The sequence below is a fragment of the Lissotriton vulgaris genome, chromosome 12, assembly GCF_964263255.1.
Source record: "Lissotriton vulgaris chromosome 12, aLisVul1.2, whole genome shotgun sequence".
Classification (NCBI taxonomy): Eukaryota; Metazoa; Chordata; class Amphibia; order Caudata; family Salamandridae; genus Lissotriton; species Lissotriton vulgaris.
Window position 1 is genome coordinate 763,081,363 of NC_141700.1, and position 21,001 is coordinate 763,102,363.

The following is a 21,001-nucleotide window of genomic DNA, read 5'->3' on the forward strand; positions in this document are numbered from 1 at the left end:
GGCCCCTCCCCCCCTGTGGAAGCTTCCTATGTACGCTGTGACGGGGCAGTATCTGGAGTTCTCCGGGGTTCCAAACGTGCATTTTGGTGTTTCCCAAACTTACAGTCAGTTACTGGAGCTCTCGAGGTTGGCTGAGAAATATGGTTTGCCCTCTCTATGGTTCAAAAGGCCATTTACCCAGAAGCCCTGTCTTTGTATGTGTCTCATATGTTAAAAAACATACATTCTCGACCTCCCCCTGTCTGATCACGGTACCTTAATACCGGAGAGCAAGACAGGGAGGACGTCAAGACAGGGAGGACGTCAAGACAGGGAGGACGTCAAGACAGAGGAGGACGTCAAGACAGGGAGGACAGGGAGGACGTCAAGACAGCGAGGACGTCAAGACAGTGAGGACGTCAAGACAGGGAGGAGGACGTCAAGACAGGGAGGACAGGGAGGACGTCAAGACAGGGAGGACGTCAAGACAGGGAGGAGGACGTCAAGACAGGGAGGACGGGCTTTTCTGTGGTCACAGCTCAGGCGTGGAACAGACTTCGGCCCAAGTTACACCTACAGCCAAATATCTGAGAATTTCACAGGGCTCTAAGACCCTTAAGTTTACATAGGCTTTGCCTGGAGCCATAGAGTAGGCAGATTGCTGTATAGAGTGTATTACTTTGCTAGCTCTAAGACACCGTTGGGTAACTGCCCGCTCTATGAAGCTAGGAAATACATAAATACATCTCTACACACTTTCAGTTTTGCCGGATACATGACATTGTGAGGCAGATTTACTCATTTTTCATGCATCGCTGAGTTGCCTGCATAATGAATGAATGAATGGCTTTTTTATATAGCGCTAACAATTACGTCAAGGCGTAAAGGACCATACCTATTGAGGTTGTGAGCCTGCTGAGGTGTCCCCTACACTGGCACTCGAAAAAGGATGCCTCGCACAACACACAGACTTGCAGATGTTAGGGCAAGTTAGTTGTCTACTTTAGGGTTTGTACAGGAAACACACCCTTCCAGTACAAAGTCCCACATCTAGACAAACGTAGGATCCCTGTGCACGGGGTGGGCACTGTGCACTTCAGCACACACGCATGTATGGGTTCTTTGGGGAACTAGAAAGGTTTCTCCTTGTTGGTGCTTAGTTTTTAACACACAGTCCAGTGTAGTAATCTTAGTAAATGGGGCAGCGCAGAGAGCTTTTTGCAATGAAAAAAGGGCACATTTCCTGCGCAAAATACCTTTTGCGCTTGGAAGTAAATACCTGTATTTTGCGTTGCTTTGCGTGGCTTTGTGACGGTATAATATGTTAGTACACCTGGCCCTGGGTTTCCTCATGGGTGTTTGCTTGCATCAAAGGATTTCCTTTGTCTTCGCACCTGCGGCGTAAACTCTGTATTTGCTCGCTATGGCATCTTCTGATTTGCTCATGAATCAATGGATCAGTCCCAGAATGCTCGAGGTTTATACATTCAATTTTCAATAGGAAGTGTGGGAAGGACCTGGCCCCCTCCTCCCAAGCGGGGGCCACACCTTGGCAGATTTAGCCTGACTCTTGACTCACAAGACATTGTGATAACATACCACAAAAGAGGAGAAAAAAATCCCCCATGACCCATGAGGGCCAGTGCCTTCAGGTGTTTTCCAGTTTTGATTTTAGGAGGAGCTTAGTACTGATGTGTCAGATTCTGCCACCCCCCGTTGAGGAACTAAGTTAATTAATTACAGATATTTTCAGAATTGAATAAAGAACAGCATATGCAGAGGCAATGATGATTTTATTTCTTTTTACAGGAAATCACTCTTTAAGAATTATGGGCCGGATGTACTAACGTTAGGGATAGCAATTTCTAATTTTTCTATGAATCGCAATTTGGAATACCTCTTTCCAACTGTATGAAACTTTTTATTTTTTAATTTGTGTATCCTAGTGGATATCAAATTGATAGACCACCTTTTCTATGATTACTTTTAAATAAAACATTTTTTTTGTAATATACCCTATTTTTGTTTAAGGAAAATGGGATGCATTAAAAAAAAAGACATTAAATGACTTAACATTCATTTTTTAATATCATAAAATGGGAAGAGGTCCCATAGGGACTCTTTCCCAATTGCGAATCGACCCCTTCCCCTTTGAGAATGTTAAAAAAAAGTGTCTAATCTTTAAAATGGAAAAGTAAAATTGTTTTTTTTTTAAACACATCCCATTTCCCTTTCAGGACATTGGGCTGTATTTAAAAAAAAAAAAAGTTAGATATATTTAAAAGCAATCACAGTCATGGTGGCCTACTGATTTCAGCAGGCCACCACCCATGTGAAGGCTATAATTCCTAATGGGTCACAAACTGTGGTTTACCTCATTAATAATCTTACCACCATGTCTCTGATTGCTTAGAAATAAAGCAATTTTTTTTGATAATCTAACTTGTTTGCTTAGAAATAAAATGAAAAGTGTAAGTTTCCTTTTTCAATACATACCACCACGATTCGATGTTTGGAAGGGATGCCCTAAACACTCCTGTTCTAAATACGCAAACCCACATTTCAATTCTGTAGAATCGCAGTTAGTTAATAATTTTTTTTTTTTTAGGAAAAACGCTTTCCTAATTGAGATTCGCAGACATGCCGTTCAAAGACACTGCTAGTGGCTGCCACAGAAGTTGTGGGACCCTGTCTGCTGCAAGTTTTTGCTATTGCCAATATTGCCTGCTGTGGAGACACTCTCCAAACCTGGTGGGCGGTTTGTCAGCGCCGCCGAGGTGGAGCCGCTGCCATGGGCAAGCGCTGGCGACTCTGTGTCCCAACCCCCCTCACCTCACCGGATCACGATCAGCGATATTTAACCCCTTCGATGCTGATGACGAGCTGAGCTCGTCATCAGCCACGGTGGGCGTGTGCGGATGACGAGCTGAGCTCGTCATCTAACGCGGCTTTTAGAAAAAAGCCGCGCAGCGTAAAAATAACCGCCGCAGCGATGCGGTTAAGCATGGCACACACTAGCAGCGTGGGACATGCCCAGACGAAGCCCGGGCCGAGGGCGGACCTGTCTGTGCTCGTCAGCGACAAGAAGAGACAGGGCAGGGCAACCCCTCTTGGCTTGGATATGAGATTTACTTGCCCCTATGGATCATTGGATAAAGTGTGTTTATTGAGGTTTGCCGGACTTTGTTCCTCCTGATTTGATCATCGTTCAACTGCAACTAACGCTTAACTTTGATTAGGTTCTAGACCAGACGTGGGGCTAACTGAGCGGAGGAGGAAATTTTCATCAATGAACTGTTTAGTTTAGTTTGGTTCTGATTGTATGTCTCTCTTTTTTTAAATACATTGAAAATGATTTTAACTTAAGTTAGTAAGAAGTATGGCGGGATAAGGTTTTCTGTCCTTGCTCCGAAATTTTGGAATTCCCTCCCAGAGGAGATAAGGCCTTTGACTTCCCTTGCCCAGTTCAGGAAACTACTAAAGACTTAGGGCCAGATTTATGAGGCCCTTGCGCCTCTTTGCACCGCAATTGCGTCACTTTATTTGACTCAACGGCGGCGCAAACAATGCGCCCTATTTACAACGTGACGCATCTAGGAGATGCGTCACGTTGTAAAGCTCTGCGCCATAAGGAGGCGTTCTTGCACAGGGGGGGGGCGTTCCTGCGCAGGAACGCCTCCTAAAAGTGGCTGAGTGAAATCTATAAGATTTCACTCAGTCACTTTCAGGCAAATACTGTGTCAAAACCCTGCGCCTGCTTGAAGCAGGCGTAGGTCTTGACGCAGCATTGTGAAGATGGGGCACCCCCGAGCCTTGCTGGAGCTGTGTCGCGCTTGCGACGCAACTCCAGCAATGCGCCACCTTTACGGCACAGATGCGTCACGCATCTGTGCCGTTTTTGCCCCATGGTGTGCCGCATTGTAAATGCGATTCAGAAAAGGGGGTGGTGATGAACAGAGTGTCTGAATTAAGCAGACCACTCTTACCCAGTCCAAAGATCAGGGCTTGATCCATCACCGTTATTTAGCTCACTGCACCATCCCAGCTCAGAACCTGGCTATATGCAAATCAGTCTGTCCCTGGCCCAGTGCATCATGGGAACAGGGCAGACTAAACTACCAAGCCAATTCTTCACCAGAAAGGAGACAAGCTACCGGGGACCGGTTTCTGGCATTTCAGCCGTCGTCGGCCCAGCTTGCTTGAATCCTGATGGTGCAGTGAGCAAGGGACTCATGTCTGAGTATACCCTGCCACACCTATAGTGGCCAAAAACGATTCAGAAAAGGGGGTGGTGATGAACAGAGCTCACTGCACCATCCCAGCTCAGAACCTGGCTATATGCAAATCAGTCTGTCCCTGGCCCAGTGCATCATGGGAACAGGGTTGCCCAGTGCATCCCCGGAAGCTTGCTTCCTTCCCAGTATAAGAATTGGCTTGGTAGTTTGGTTTGCCCTGTTCCCATCATGCACTGGGACAGGAACAGACTAATTTGCATGTAGTCAGGTTCTGAGCTGGGATGGTGCAGTGAGCTAAAAAACGGTGATGGATCAAGCCCTGATCTTTGGACTGGGTAAGAGTGGTCTGCTTAATTCAGACACTCTGTTCATCACCACCCCCTTTTCTGAATCATTTTAACCACCATAAGCGTGGAAGTGTATACTCAGATGTGAGTCCCTTGCTCATTGCACCATCAGGATTCAAGCAAGCCGGGCCGACGACGGCTGAAATGCCAGAAACCGGTCCCCGGAAGCTTGCTTCCTTCCCAGTATAAGAATTGGCTTGGTAGTTTGGTTTGCCCTGTTCCCATCATGCACTGGGACAGGAACAGACTAATTTGCATGTAGCCAGGTTCTGAGCTGGGATGGTGCAGTGAGCTAAAAAACGGTGATGGATCAAGCCCTGATCTTTGGACTGGGTAAGAGTGGTCTGCTTAATTCAGACACTCTGTTCATCACCACCCCCTTTTCTGAAGCATTGTAAATGCGGCGCACCATGGGTGGCGGAGCTGTGGCGCACTGTGGCGCACATTAACTGGCGCATCCCTGGGGATGCGCCAGTTAACATAAATCTGCCCCTTGTAAATGTAAATGTATAGGCATTTATATAGCGCACTACTTACCCGGAGGGTCCCAAGGCCCTTCGACCGCTGCGAAACCCTTCCTGGCTTTCCTGAGAGATGGTCCCTTAATGGGTATCTCCAGGGTGAGACCAGGCATCCCCGGCGGTCTGGTGGGGCCGTTAGTGAAGATGAGGCAAGCTAATGCCCAGAGTTGCCGAGTGTGATCGCTGATCAGAGTGGGCACCGAGGCGAGAGAATTATCGAGTCCGCTGACCCTGGTCCAGAAACCTGCCGCGCCGGGAGTCGAACCCTGGTCCCGGGCCGTCCTCTGCTCTCGGGTCTGCCGCCTCTAACCAGTGAGCCACATTACTTCACTAGTTGTTCCTTCAAGCATATACTGATTAAGCAATCTCCCTACCACTGCCGCGATCCTCACTTGAGCGGCAAGAAACCGTTGGTGTATGCGCGCTTAATAAATGCTTTTAACATAACATAAGTGATTTTTGAAGTTTAATGAGTACTTAGGCTGTGAAAAAATGGGAAAAACAAAACACCCATGGATGGTGACTAAATCACCTAGCAAAACCCGAGCTTCCATTATGAATTACATCATGGGTGCCATGGGGGCGATAGAAAAACAGATTATGAGTGTGGTAGAATCCTTAACCATTTACACTGAGAGCACATCTGGGCCTGCAATACTGACTGATGTTTGAACTTCAAATCCAGCCTTAAATAAAACCTCTGGCGCGGAGATGACAAGTGCAATAGATAGGGGTACAGGTAATTCTAACCCTAGCTCAACATGTGTCCTTGACTCTCAACCCCCATTGAAATGACTTAGAACACCCAGTTTCTGTGCTGGCCCTTCCCAAAAAAATCTAGAACAACTGGGAGGGGGAGATCGAAATATTACAAATAAAAGCTCCCAGAACCCTGCAGTCACAAAGTCTTCACCCACTAATAAGATGCTTATGGAGGACTATAAAACTCTTGTTTCATTGGTACAAGCATTGGAAACTCTGATTATCCAGAGTTCCAACAAATAAAATTCCATCACTTACTGTTTTGGGGATGCTTGTACTCCATTCTGTCCGCAAATTGTGCGCTTGCTGACACAAAGAGCCCTAATACCTGTGAAACCTCTCCCTTCCCACCACTGGCTACATTCCCTAGTAGGGAACCTTCCAGTAATCCACCAGTCCAAAAATTCGATTTTTTGGACTTAACCCCCGCAGTGACACACTGTGGGGTAATTCTGGCCAATGTCCCAACTCTACCTATGCTAGAACATGAAACATGGGATTCACTCAGAAACAAATCATTAAACTGGTTAAAGAACAGGGAGGGGTTAGAAGGAGCTCTTTTTGCTGACATAATGATGGCAAAGAGAGTAAAACAGGTTGGCAGGGGACATATTATTCCAGGAAGATTGTGTGGTCTTGTCCTTTAAAACACCAGACTTGGTGAAACCATCCTAGGCAGAGCCTGTTCTTTTACCATTAAATAATATCAAATTGCAGTTTTACATTTTTACCAACCCTTGACTGTGAGAAAAGTCCATAATCAGACAGTACACACCACTCAGGAGCAAACTTGTTTACCGTTATGCGCTATTCTGATTTATAATCAGGTTGATAGATTATTCTCATCCAGTGGAGTGAATTGACTGATAGGTGCCTCTCTAATGGATGTATGACGTTACAACGCATACTTTTACCACGCATACCATTACAACGCGGTTTTTACAACGCATACCATTACAACGCATAGCGCTTTGGGGTGCTGGATAGTGAATAGTTTAATTTACTATTCCAACGCCAGTCCCCGTAGACACTAGGGAAGGTGTTGGATAGTAAATTAAACTTATTCCCTATCCTAGAGCGCCCCCCAGCGCAATGCGCTGTAATGGTTTGCGTTGTAGTGACTGCGTTGTAATGGTAGTGCGTGGTAAAAGATTCGTTGTAAAGGTTTTATACCCTCTCTAATCATGGAGGGTATGGCTGAAGGTTTAAATATTGGTCCTAACTATAGGATGTGCGTTCTAGAAGATACAATGGCATATTACTGCTCCCCGCTCCCTAAGATTTCTCCGAACATCAATAATCTCCCCCATATTGTAAAGCAGAGGGAATGCACCCTGGATGACCCTAATTCTACCTCTATGGAGGTTTTATTTTGGAATGTTCCGGGTTACGAAATAAGTGTGTTTACAGGAGACATAGACTGTTGAACGATTCACATTAACCCCTTCCACGCTGATGACGAGCTGGGCTCGTCATGGCGTAACCTCCTCGCATGCTGATGACGAGCCCAGCTCGTCACGTAACATGCGATTTTAAAAATTACAGCACAGGAGCGGAATTCCGCAAGCGCGCATGGAGTTAATGGATTTAAAACATATGATGCTCCAGCTATTCCTTCAAATTCCGATTGGCCCAAAAAAAAGGTGACCTCTACTCATATTGTCGTAGTGGCAACTAAAGTATATAATCAAATCATCACTGTTAAAATGTTGCTTACCTCAAATCATTACGTAACAGGAATCCAAGGAAATGATTAATTTGTGGGGGTGGAGGGGCGATTTCATTCGCTTTTGTCGATGCCCATCCCAAAAAGTATGTGGTCTGATAAATACTGATAATCGTGATATGACACACTTCTTACACAACTGTTATGAAGACACATTTAATGAGTTACTTTTTAAATATGATTTGAGTTTTTGCAACAGATTATGTAATCCACCTGTCACATTTAATAGTACATTTAATGGCAGAGGGGAGTACAGTGTTTTAGATTATATTCTGTTTCCCAATCAATACTCTGCATTGGTTTTAACATTTGTTACCTATGATATCTCGATACGTGATCACTTCCCCCAGAGTGTAGATATGAATATCAACCTTTTTAAACACCAGGCTGAAAACTATAGGTCACCAACCATTGAAAATATTGAAATTTGTGGCTTATCCCCTTCGGTGCTCATGACGGAGCGGTTCCGTCATGAGTGCCGGTTGGGATGTGCTTATGACGGACCCGCCCGTCACGGCCCCGCCCACTCAATAGAACCTTCATCACAGCGCAAAAATTTGTGCCGCGCTTAAGGGGTTAAATGGATATGCTTTGCGATGGACAATGGTAAACCCCAATACATTTCTAGAGCACTTACGGGCAGATTTACAAGCCCCTTGCGCCACTGCTGCATCACTTTTTGTGACGCACCAGCAGCACATTTTGCAGCCCCATATTTACAAGGGTAGGAAAAGCAACCTTGCATGACCCTTTCTGTCCTTGTAAATAGGGCCCCTTTGCACTTTGCGTGAAAGGGGCGTTCCATGGGTGTTCCAGATTTACAAGAAAGTGTAAATCTGGGAATGCGTCTGAATGCTACGCCTCCCAAGGGGAAGTGTAGGGAGGTGCAACGAGGAGAAACGTATTAATTTCTCCTCTCCTCATTTTTTTCCTCTTTCTATGCGTGCTGCATCAGCACACATAGAAAGAGTAAATCACCTCTGGTGATTGTTTATATATCCCTTTCTGCACATAAACAACCATTTAATCAATGCAAGTTCTATGTGTGCTAATGCAGCACACATAGAAGTTGTTAACGCCATTACCGATTGTTTATGTGCCCGAAGGGAACCCTTCCAGCAGATAAAGGATCATCCCCGTGACGCTGGCATCCTTGCACCATGGTGCAAGAGTGCCTGCGTCGGCGCATGGCAGCAGTTTGTGCGCCAGTGCAGGGGGAAGCACAGAGAGGTGGCATATTGTTGTAAATATGTTGCATCTGTGTGCTTCCAAATAAAGGCAGCGCTGCACATCAAAACGACTTGCTGCACGGCGCTGCGGTAGCTTATTGTAAATCTACCTCTTAATTTCTGCTCAGAGTGAAGCTTTTGGGTATTGCCTAGGTGATACAACTGGGGCAAAAGAAGTATTTGATGTATTCATGCCCATAACAAAGGGAATTAAAGAAGGGCTAACCACATACCGGAAGCGAGAAACATCTGAGCATAGGGTTGGCTTGACTCCACATGCACCAACGCCCACAAGAGATTAAAAGCCACCTTATGTAAATTACCCAGGAATACCCAGAAAGCACAGGACTGCAGACAGACATACAGCGAAAAGACGGCCTGAAAGAGGAAGCCTTGGAGAATTTACACGAGGCATGCCTTAGTAAGGATAACACAGCATGTGATTAATTCCCCTTCCCTAAAAGAGGCTGATAGGCCTCGCCTAGACATTGCTATCAGTGAGGCTGAATGGGTGGCTCATTATACAAAAAGAGTCTAGTTGATTTTCTTTTGCTCAATAAGGTTTTTTCCCAATGAACATTCCGGGGAATGTACAAAGCCATTCAGCATAGAGAGAGGGTCCGGCAAGGTTGTGTTCTTGCACCCTTTCTGTTTAATTTATATATAAACAGACTGGGTAGTGTTTTAGGGAGCAGATGTAATGATCTCCCCCAAGTTGGCCACCAACCTATTCCGGCCTCCTGTAGTGCTTATGACCCGTACCCCATCACATTTTTCAAACCTGGGCATTCTATTTGATTTCGAGGGGACCTGGACATGTGCCATCAATTCCAGGAGGATCCCGTTTAATACAACCCTTTTGGCCCGGCTTAGTTTCTATAGGAAACTAAGTAAAAAGTCCCCAAGAGAGATGATGATTATATATAAGGCAAAATGTCGGCCGACCGCTATGTATAGGTTGGAGCTGTGAGGCTATATCAATGTTCTGTAATGCAACTTATTGAAAATGCTTTCTTTAAGGAATCTCATTGCTCTTCCCAAACGTTGCTCCACTTTTGCCTGTCATTCGGAATTGGGGGTGCCCTTTCTAACAGAACTGAACAAGATTCAGTCTGTCTTGCTCTGGCACAAGATTTGGCCATCTGAGTCCACGGAATTAAATCGTGACATTATAAAGGACTGTTTCAAATCTTCATACACCCTTAAAATCCCATGGCTCAAGTATGTTAAACATCTTTTAGCAGATCTGGAACATTCTGACTATTTTGCTCATCCAGAGTCTCTGGCTAGTATTTGTTGGAAATATGAATGTTTTTCTCTGCTTGAGGATCTAAGGTTAGCTACAGAACTACTGAAAGCCACCGTTCTTAAGAATCAACTGATTTTGACTACACATGATATGCAACTTTATTTAATAAATGTACATAACGCTCATCATAGATGTGTATTAACGCGACTCAGAATGGATATTTTTCTTTGTCTAACTAGCTTTCCTACTATAAATGACTGGTCGCAAGACTCAGTAAAATACCCCTGTGACAATGTTTCTGCCCAGAAAACCAAGCACATTGTTTTATTTTGTAAATACTATTCTGACCTGAGAATTTTTTTAATGTAGCCATTGTTAAGATCTCAGTAGTATAAAGGGATACCTTTACTCATCACTTCAAAAGTGACAGGTACCATGCCCCCCTGAAATGGCGTAGCGTTCAGATGTCCCAGGGTTGGGATCACGTATGGGCGGGGGCTTGTTGGTGACCCCAGAGAACCAGAACACCAGGACACCCTGTTACCAAGATGTGATGTAGAGGTGTATGCCTCTTTTAGGGTGCTTAGCATACATATAAGTCATTCTTAAACACCATGTACAGCAACTAGGAGTTGGTGTACAGAAAGAGCACCTCATCAATATGGAGAGATACAGCCTGCTCATCAAAAGGACCCCGTTGGTGAGTGGTCAGTCCTCTATCAATAGATATTATCTTAGCATAACACCTACGGTATTGGACGAGAATGCTTAACAGGAAGCTCTTAAAGATATGGGCTGCGACATTACTGGTTTTCACAATGACCTTTGCCATCGGATGGTGACACTCAGTATGAAGGATTGGCCATGAATGGTGTCCCTGATCTAGGTCAACATCAGCGACAGTGGGGTCTCGAGTAACGATGGCGAGCATGCTGCAAGCAATTTCTTAGACATGAAAGAGGGTAAAGAATCTATAGTTCCCTCTAACTCACCCGTCTATGAAGATATGTTTTTAGGTCTCGCCTGTCGATGCGCATGCGCATCGAGCAAGCGAGACTATGGGGGCTTATCCACTCTTTATCCACTGCAAGGAATCGTGGCGATTCCTTGCAGTGCCCGTGACTTTTAAGCTCAATGCGCATGCGCATTGAGCTTAAAAGCGCGTGCACGTCCGTCTTGTTTTACCCGCTCCGCCCCCTCCCCTTCCCGCCGTGTCGCATTTCTCCTCCCCTCTCCCCTCTCTTCCCTCCGTCTTGTTTGTTTATTTTACCCGCTCTGCCCCCTCCCCTTCCCGCCGTGTCGCATTTCTCCTCCCCCCTCCCCTCTCTTCCCTCCGTCTTGTTTAGGGCTGTTTTCTTTTCCGTTCTGCTTTTTCCATCCGTTTCCTGATCAAAAACTGATTGCAGTGCCTCATTACGTTTTGCCTCTCTCTGCTCCATGGTCAGCTTTTCATTCAAGTTTTTAGTTCCTTTTTTTCTTCTCAGCAGGTTTGCCCAGCTTTTTGGTTCTCGCAACACCCCTCTGGCTGCGCTATCAACTTTGTGTCCTGAACACTGTTCCACACGTTTTATATTAAAACTTTCATTTGTGGCAGCTGCAGGCAAAATTCATTGATAGATTCTGGCACGAGTAACCAGCTTGGATTAGTGGTGTTTTAAAGTTATTTCAAGTGAGACACTCGCCTGCATTAATGCTTTGTATTTTCAGCTTGCGTTTACCTTGCCCCTTCGGTTACCGGCTCTGCGCTGCTGATCGGCCGGTGTCTTTCGCCTCCTTGACGCCGTGCTAAAGCCCGCTCTCCCTGCTCCGCCCCCTGCTCCGGCCGAGACGCATTTCTCCTCCCTCCTCCCCCCTCCTGGGTCAGGTTACCCTGCTTTCTCTTTCGCTTTTTTTCAACCACATTCCACCATGGACTGGGACTTGGAGGAAAAAGAACTTCCACTACAGGCACATTCAGAAATATCTTGTTTAAACGTGTACTCTGGGTATGTGATTAGAGCGGGCAGCAGCTGCTCCTGCGGCGAGGGCTGCTGCTGTTCGCTCCTGTTAGTGATGCTCAGAGATCTCTTCAGCCTGCCCCGTACCCCCCCCCCCCCTTTGTGCCTCCGTGCACAGTCCCCGCATGATAAGGCCATCGCGGCAGTTTTTGTTCAGATCGCATGGGCCTTTTCAAAGGAAACATGCCAGGCATTTGTTCACGTCTGACACGGCAAAGGCCCCTAGGCTGCTTAAACAAAACCTCCTTTAAAGCCACCTATGTTCATTTGTAACATGACTTTTGTGCTTTTGTTTACTTGTCAGTCCTGCTGCTCTAACACTTCAAGTGTTTTCTGCCCACATTTGCTGCCTGAAGTGTGCACTGATAAAGGGAACAAAAAACCTGCTCTCATGATTTTATTTGTAGCAGCCAGGGCATTAATATACATGTCATGCCAGTAGAAACCCGCCTGCCTGCTGGAAACCTTCATTACATTCCTGGAATCCTGGCGCACAGCCCTAGACAATACTTCCCAGTTGCTGCTCGAGTCAGATCTTTCCACTGGTGCCAACTGCGTTCCCAGTATTAAGAGGTACCCGTTAAATACCTCAGGCCGATGCGAACATTGTTAATTATATCTCCACCATTGTCATTGAATGCCCAAGGAATTTATTTTCATACACAGCACTAATTGTAGCATTTCCCTTTACGGCCCCAGCTCACTGTTTTCATGTTTTATGCACGAGCTGATGCTTTTCTTTCATTCCCACCCTGCATCCTGGCCTTTCCAACAGATGCAAAGTGTCACTCTTAGCATTATGGGCCATTGCATTTTTCATGAGGAAAATCAGTTCGCTCAGCTCCTCGCTCAGATAACATGATCAGTATCGGGAGTCGCTGCAGCACCAGTGGCTCGTTTATGCTTTTGCACACTTCCAACAAAAATAAGAATGGTATCCATTTATTTCATTTACAAACGCCTAATAAATGTAGCAATAATAGTAGTAGATTTTATAGTCTATACTTTAAAGCACTGTACAGTACATACTAATTTAAATGCCTTTACCAAGTGTTTACAATTTCCTTGCCCTCTGTTAATTATCCTGTGGTTCGAGTGATGTTCATGATCCTCCAGCATGGGGAGAGGACACTTTTACAGAACGACAGTCCGGGCAGGTTAGCATTTTAAAAGAAATTATAACAGTATAGTGTTCAAGTTTATGACCTGCAAGCTGCATATCTCCGCAGTGGGCGCGTAAGCCGCCTGAGCTCCTTTACAGATTTACTAAGGCACGAGCCTGCAGGTGACGTATGGCTGTAATTTTAACTGATAATCACTAATTGTTTTCTTCTAATAGCGCCAAGCACGTTATTGTCCTCAGCACACTGCACTGTGCTCATTATGTGTTGGCTCACAATAGGAACACGAACACGCTGCTTCTGTCTCCCTACTTACCAGTCCATTTGAAACCAAAGAAACTGAGGCACATGGATGCTTCACGTTCTATTTCATTCTGCATTTCTTAAGGAGATTTGCTTTTTTGAGATGATGTGACTATGCAGTCACCCCCTAACCCTCACCCCCTCACTCTCACCCCACACCATCACCCCCTCACCCTCACCCCTCACCCCCTCACCCTCACCCCCTCACCCCCTCACCCCCCCACCCTCACCCCCTCACCCTCCACCCTCACTCACCCTCAACCCCTCACCCTCAACCCTTCACCCTCAACCTCTCACTCACCCTCACTCACCCTCACTCACCCTCAACACCTCAGCCTCACCCTCACTCACCCTCACCCTCACTCACCCTCAACCCCTCACCCTCACTCACCCTCACCCTCACTCACCCTCAACTCCTCACCCTCACTCACCCTCACTCACCCTCACTCACCCTCACCCACACTCACCCTCCCTCAACCCCTCACCCTCACTCACCCTCAACCCCTCACCCTCACCCTCAAACCTTCACCCTCAACCCCTCACTCACCCTCACTCTCACTCACCCTCACTCAGCCTCAACTACTCTCACTCACCCTCAACCCCTCACCCTAACTCACCCTCACCCTCACTCACCCTCACTCACCCTCACCCTCACTCACCCTCCCTCAACCCCTCACCCTCACTCACCCTCAACCCCTCACCCTCACCCTCAAACCTTCACCCTCAACCCCTCACTCACCCTCACTCTCACTCACCCTCACTCAGCCTCAACTACTCTCACTCACCCTCAACCCCTCACCCTAACTCACCCTCACCCTCACTCACCCTCACTCACCCTCACCCTCACTCACCCTCACCCTCACTCACCCTCACTCACCCTCACCCTCACTCACCCTCACTCACCCTCACTCTCACTCACCCTCAACCCCTCACCCTCACTCACCCTCAACCCCTCACTCACCCTCACTCACCCTCACCCACCCTCACCCTCACTCACCCTCACTCACCCTCAACCCCTCACCCTCACACAGTGCAATAGGTCTCGGAGCATTTGAGTTAGAGCTTTTAGAAATGTTTATGGCTTTTTTTTTTAAATTCTTTAGCATTGGCTACAGGAAACAAAAATGCTAAAGATTTACAAAAAAACCCATAAACAATTCTAAAAGCACTAACTCTAATGCTGCGAGACCTATTGCATTTCCAATGCTTGTTTTTTAGGAGGCTGTGTCAGAGCCGGTCATCGTGCAACAGCCTGGTAAAAAACTCTGAAGTCGGTGGGGCCTCGATGGACCTCTGCAACGCTCAAGATTTCAGAGCTGCCGCAGAGTGCTGTGAAAATGCTGAGGTTAGTAAAAACATTATAGACAATCAAAGTGCATATTATTTTATTGTATTTTTAACTTACTGGTTGTCTCTCTTTTTTCTTCAGAATCTTAGAGAGCATCCCCAAAAAGAATCGGGCCAGAAGGGCAGCCATCAAAAGTAAACAACGTAAATGTTTACTGTCTGTGGTGTTCAAAAGAGATCGAAAATTCCACATGCCAAAACAACGATGATTGCAGGAAATGTGTCTGTACCTCTAAGAGCGGCACTTGTGAAAAGGAAACTCCTGGCGTACCCCACAATGCCATATTACCTGGTAAGGTTTTGCTGCAGCTGTTGCACTAGCCTGTGTCAAATGTAACTATTAAAGACTTTTGTCATGGACATCAAATTAAGGATCCTCAGCAGGCTGTGCACAAATGTACTGTGCGAATAATACAGAGCGAGAACAATACAGTATATATTTAGTTGGTTAGATCCGTACAAGGAGTATAAACTGTTAAGCGTGGTGTATGGGCTGTTCTCTGAAAAGAAATATGTCCACCCTGGTATGCTGGAGACCTTGTCATCGGCACTCAATGAGATCTGATACGCCAGTGAACCAAGCTCAAAACTACGTGGTATGCCGGGGCCGTGTATGTGTTTTGATAGAAAGATGATAGAAAGACTCGTAGAAAGGCGTATGTGTAATATGTATTTAAAAAATAGAAGAACAGGTTCTTTAGCCCCCGAAGGCTGTTTTAAAATGAATAAGTTATTATTTACTGTTACATATGCATTCCTATTTAGAACAAAAGAATAGATTGTCACAGCGCAAGATGGCTATGCAGTACCCCACGGATATGGCTGTAACGGGAGCTAGAACTAAGGAGTGTCAATCTAAAACCAATAAGGCTTGTTCCATGAACATGTGAAGTACGTTCTCTTTATGTTTTGCTAATATTCTTTATTTTTAATAAAATGTCCTTACACAAAACAAGAGTCTTTCATTTCCTGGGCTGTAGCGGTTGATAACATGTCGGGGGCCCGGTTAAGAAAACTTTAATACGATACAAGAGGGGTTGGCAGATGTGGAAGCGCCAAAGCTCTGTATAGAAGGGCTTTAGTTGAAAATTAACTGGTAAACAGAGCCCTGGGGAAGACTTGGTTATCAGGGGAGGAGTCGTATGCACTCCACAAACCAGCCAGAAGGTGCTTTAAGAAGTGACCTACAATCGTTAATGCGCAAATAGATTATCAATGGCAGGCGGACATCATCAGCCTACAAGATTTAGCAAAGCATAATAACGGCGCTCCTTATATATTAACTGCCATAGATGTCTTGTCCAAGTACGCCTTTGCAGAAGCGCTAAGCGATAAAAGTGGTGCTAGCGTCAGAACTGCTTTTAAAGCCATCTTCGAGAAGGGTCGAACCCCTCAAAAACTACAAACAGACGCTGGGAAAGAATTCTTAAACAAGGCATTCAGAAATTATTAATGCAGCACATTGTTCACGATTTTCTAACACACACGGAAGTAAAATCAGCAGTTGTAGAATTGTGCAATAGAACTTTAAAGTCTAAGATGTGGAGATATTTCACGGCCTTCAACACCTACAGAAATGTCAATTTCCTACAGGCTTTTATAGATGTTTATGACACCAGTTATCACCAAACTATCAAAACAACACCCCTAGAGGTAACGCCTGGTAATTTGTTAAGAGTCTGGAGAATGGTGTACGTGCGCCATTTCTCTACAAGGGTGAAGAAACCTCTTTTTAAAAAAGTTGATCATGCTAAGATTTCAAAGTTGAAAGGTGTCTTTACGAAGGGGTATCAGAAGACTTTTAGCGACAACATATTTATAGTGGAAAGTGTGGATCTTAAAGAGGGGATGTATATTTATAGGTTAATGGACTACGATGGTGAAGAGGTGGCAGGTGTCTTTTACAAGGAAGAGTTACAAATGGCCCCTGAGGATCCGCACAGTGTTTATAGGGTTGAAAAGGTTCCCCGCCATCTCCGCCATTTGTCAAATTTAACAGTTGGGTATTGGCCAGCTCCTGAAAGGTTTGTGAGATTTGGGACTGTCTAAAGCTGTTGGGAAGATGGTGACAACGCCCTTTCATATTACCCTGTTGTCCAATGCCTCCAAGGACATGTTTTCTGACAACCAGATTTTTAGTTACACCGTGAAATTGGCTAAACCTGTGGACCTGAAAGGGTATTGGGAGGGAGCCCTAACAGAAATCCAATAGCCAAAAACATGGAATACATTCACGCCAACCGAGGCCATATTTAACGTAAAGCGTGAACAGCACTCTTTGAGCATACATGCAGGCTTTCCACACGTGCTATTACCCAACTGTTACCGGTGTTGTCGAAACCATCAACAAATCCATATCCAGCATTGCAACGTATACCAATATTCATCTAATGCTAGATGCAGTCAGAAGGAAGGTGTTTCTTAAAGCTCCAAGCCACAGTACCACGTTTAAATGTTCTGGTAAATTAAGAAGGGTTTTAGGCAACGTACAACATATGATAAGTTCGGTTGAACCAGATCACACGTGCCCTGATATTAAACGGGATTCTATACACTCTGCGCCTCTACAATATTGCTATACACATCGGTGATAGTTATTCACCATTGTTAAGATCGGTACATGTGCAGGGAGAAAATTATGCAATAGTTTAGCAAGGCTGCCTGTAACAGGTTCTAAAAACCATTTTGACACTATTTCAATTCTGATCTTCGATGACCAGTCTGAGCCAGTGTCCTTCAAATACGGGAAAGTTATTATTAAGCTTCATTAAAGACCGAGATGTGACAGCGACTATTGAGAAGCACATCATGGGGGTCGTGAAAACATAGGGTGAACCCAGTCGTGGCGGCATGACTCGCAAGTGTGGGGGCGGGGGTCACGCGGGGGGTAATTTAAAAAAAAACAAATTAAAACTTACCCTCGCCTGCCCAGACCGGTCCCGCGTCGCTTCCCTCCGAGTCCAAGGTAGCAGGCAGCCTCCCTCTCCTACCCTAAGCCAATCACAATGCTGCAATGGCAGCGTTGTGGTTGGCTTGGACGCAGACCACACAGCGTCTATGGGGAGACCATTTTCTCCATGCAGGCTGCATGCAGCTTACATTGAGAAAACGAAGAGGGCGTATGACTGGTTTGGTCGGCCCTGTGGCCGACTAAACATTCAGCGCCCATAACAGTGGGCAAGCCACGCCTCCACCGCCCTGCAGTAGGACCATCCACCCTCCCGCCCCCAACCAAACCCTTCTGTTTCTCGCAGAGCGAGAAGCAGAAACATTAAATGGTATTCATAATACCATTTTATGTTTCAGCTCCCATAACAGTGGGCAAGCCATTCCTCCCCTGCCCTGCAGCAGGACCATCCAGCCTCCCGCCCCCAACCAAACCCTTCTGCTTTCTCGCAGAGCGAGAAGCAGACACATTAAATGGTATTCGTAATACCATTTTATGTTTCTGCTTCTCGCACTGCGCTAAAGCAGTGGGGCGACGCACCTCCTCCCACATGGAGGAGCCCTCCCTGGGATGCACAGAGACTATTACAGAAACCATGCTGGGTATTGCGGGCCGCCATACTTTAAAGGGTCCCCTGTTACTTACGGGGCTGGCTTAGGGGGTTTATTCCATAGGTTGTAAAAATCGTCCGCCATCTTGGGTGAGTCAGAGGGCGAGCAGACTACTTGCTCGGCCCTCCCACCCTGACCACCACTATAAAAGCGCTGTGCGCCCTGTGGCCCCATTCTACAGAAACTGAATGAGTGTAAGGTCCTTGAGGCGGAAGCCGGGGACGCTTTGTATTTTAATACTGCTACTATCGTGTGTGACGCATATTTTTTAAACTTGTATATATTGTGGATTTTAACACAATTACCCCCCTGGGCACTCCCTACCTGACAGCCCACGCTCGCGCTGTCCTCGTTACCCCTCAAGCAGCCGACTAGGCGCTGCTCCTGCAAAAATTGTCCGCCATCTTGGGTGAGTCAGAGGGCGAGCAGACTACTTGCTCGGCCCTCCCACCTTGACCACCACTATAAAATGTATCCCCCTCCCCGGAAGCGCAGCGGACGAGTGCAGCGGGCGAGCCAGATGCGCACCAAAGGTGCGCCTAAGGTAAGCCCGTCTGCGCACGTCCGCGCCAGGCCGGGCCCTAGGGCCAACGATGCTGGCCATTCCATTTCATACTCTTCACAATCTCTCAGAGAGCTACAGCATCTTGCTTCCCCGCTGTCTCCTAATACCAACAGCCGTATACACACAGCCGGCCTTATGCGCCCTGCTCTTCACTCTTCATGCGGACGCACACCTTCAGTTAAACCGACCAGGAATGCCACTTCCATCAGGGTGTCATATCTGAACACCCGCTCTCTAGTAAAACACTATGAGGACATTTACATCCTGCTGTCTAATAACAACCCTGACATACTCCTGCTTACGGAAACATGGTTAACGTCAGAGTCCCTCCCAGATATTTTGGCGGCCCTCCCCCCTGACTATTACATTCTCCATGCCGATCGCACCGGTGACCGGCCCGGGGGTGGGGTGGCAGCCATCATATCTAAGCACCTGAACTCTATTTCTTCTTATTCTCTCCCCCTTCCTGAGGTGGATAACTTGCTCATTAGCTTGGAAACTGACGCCGGTGCCCTCACGTTCCTCCTCTTATACCGGCCTCCACATCCTATGCCATCCTTTGCTACCATCATGAGCGAACAGCTGTCCAATCTATTAACGCAGCACTCTAGTTTCGCCCTTTTCGGCGACCTGAACTATTGGTTCAATGATACCAACGCCGGTCCCCATGCTATTGAGCTCTTTGAGACTCTCAACAGCTTGAATCTTACCCAACAGGTCACCCGACCCACTCACATCAAGGGCCATATCCTGGACCAGATCTGGACTTGTAATCTGGCTCTGTCCCAGCCAGCTATATCTCCTTGCGTCTGGTCAGACATTATTTAGTTGACACTTCCATCACTGTCGTCGGCCGGATTCTTGCCCCTCTGATGGCTGGTGGCTCCTCACGAAAATGGAGCACATATGACTCCCAGGGCTTTCTCAAGACCCTGGCCGACACCCGCCCAGTCTTTAACCCCACTGATAATATCGACGCAATAGAAAATGACATCGGTTCCTGGCTGAGGTCGGCCAGTGACCAGTTCGCTCCCCTAACCAAATTTCCCCGCACTAGGCATCACAACTCCCACAGGTGGTTCTCTGATGACCTTAAGCATTACAAATTAAAAACGCGCCAGTTGGGGGAGGAGCTACGCCGCAAACCAAGATGGCCGCATAAGCTCCCGGCTCCACCAACCTCCGCCGGCGGCTCGTATATCCTGTTGACTATCCTTTCCTCTCACCGGACCCCGTGCGCATGAAGTGCTTCTGACTCTTGCGGTGCAATCCCGGTCTTCCCAACTTACCGGGTGGTGAAGTTATATCGAGAACTGTTCCTGGCCTGCTCCAGGGCTGAAGCCGGGACCTCGATTTCTAGCCCAGCCAGGTTGGAATTGCACAACATTGGCTGTGGGGTCGGGGCTGCATCCGGTCTCCCGAACTTGGACCATTCTTGGGAATTTTGAATGGCACCTCAGTGACCGGTTTGAGCGGCGGTTATGATACAGTGCAACAATTGAAGACCGACAGCCGTGACCGGGGGTCCGACGCCCGGAGACCTATCCGGGCCGGGGTCGACGGGCTTGGCCCCGCGGGCGGCGAAGGTGTCGATTCTGCCAGTTTGGTGAGCGCCCGCTGTTATCATCGGCTTTGTGCGTGCCTAGTGCCTCGGAGTTTGTGTTCGGTGATCGTGTCCTGCTTCGTCTCTTGGGGGAGGAGATGGAGGAGGCGGACGACACATAATCGCTGAGGTCCGTAATGGCCGCCATTGGGGCGCTCCACTCTCAAATTGCCGACATGTACATTCGGATGTCTGTACCGCTGACCGAGGTTTGTTTAAGACCGGTGCACGATGCCCCGACATGCTATCAGCAACCCTTGGTTCCTGTGGAGTCCTTTACCTATCATTTTGAGAGACCTGGACGGAAGCCTGATTTAGCCCACTCGGATGATTCTGGCTTTGTGGATGGCGTACCTAAGCGCATTGCTGGCTTCCCTTACTCAATCCTTGTTCGACGAAACATCAGTGCTAAAAGTGTTGATCGCCACGACCAGCTCTTCAGCGACTATCGGAGAAGTT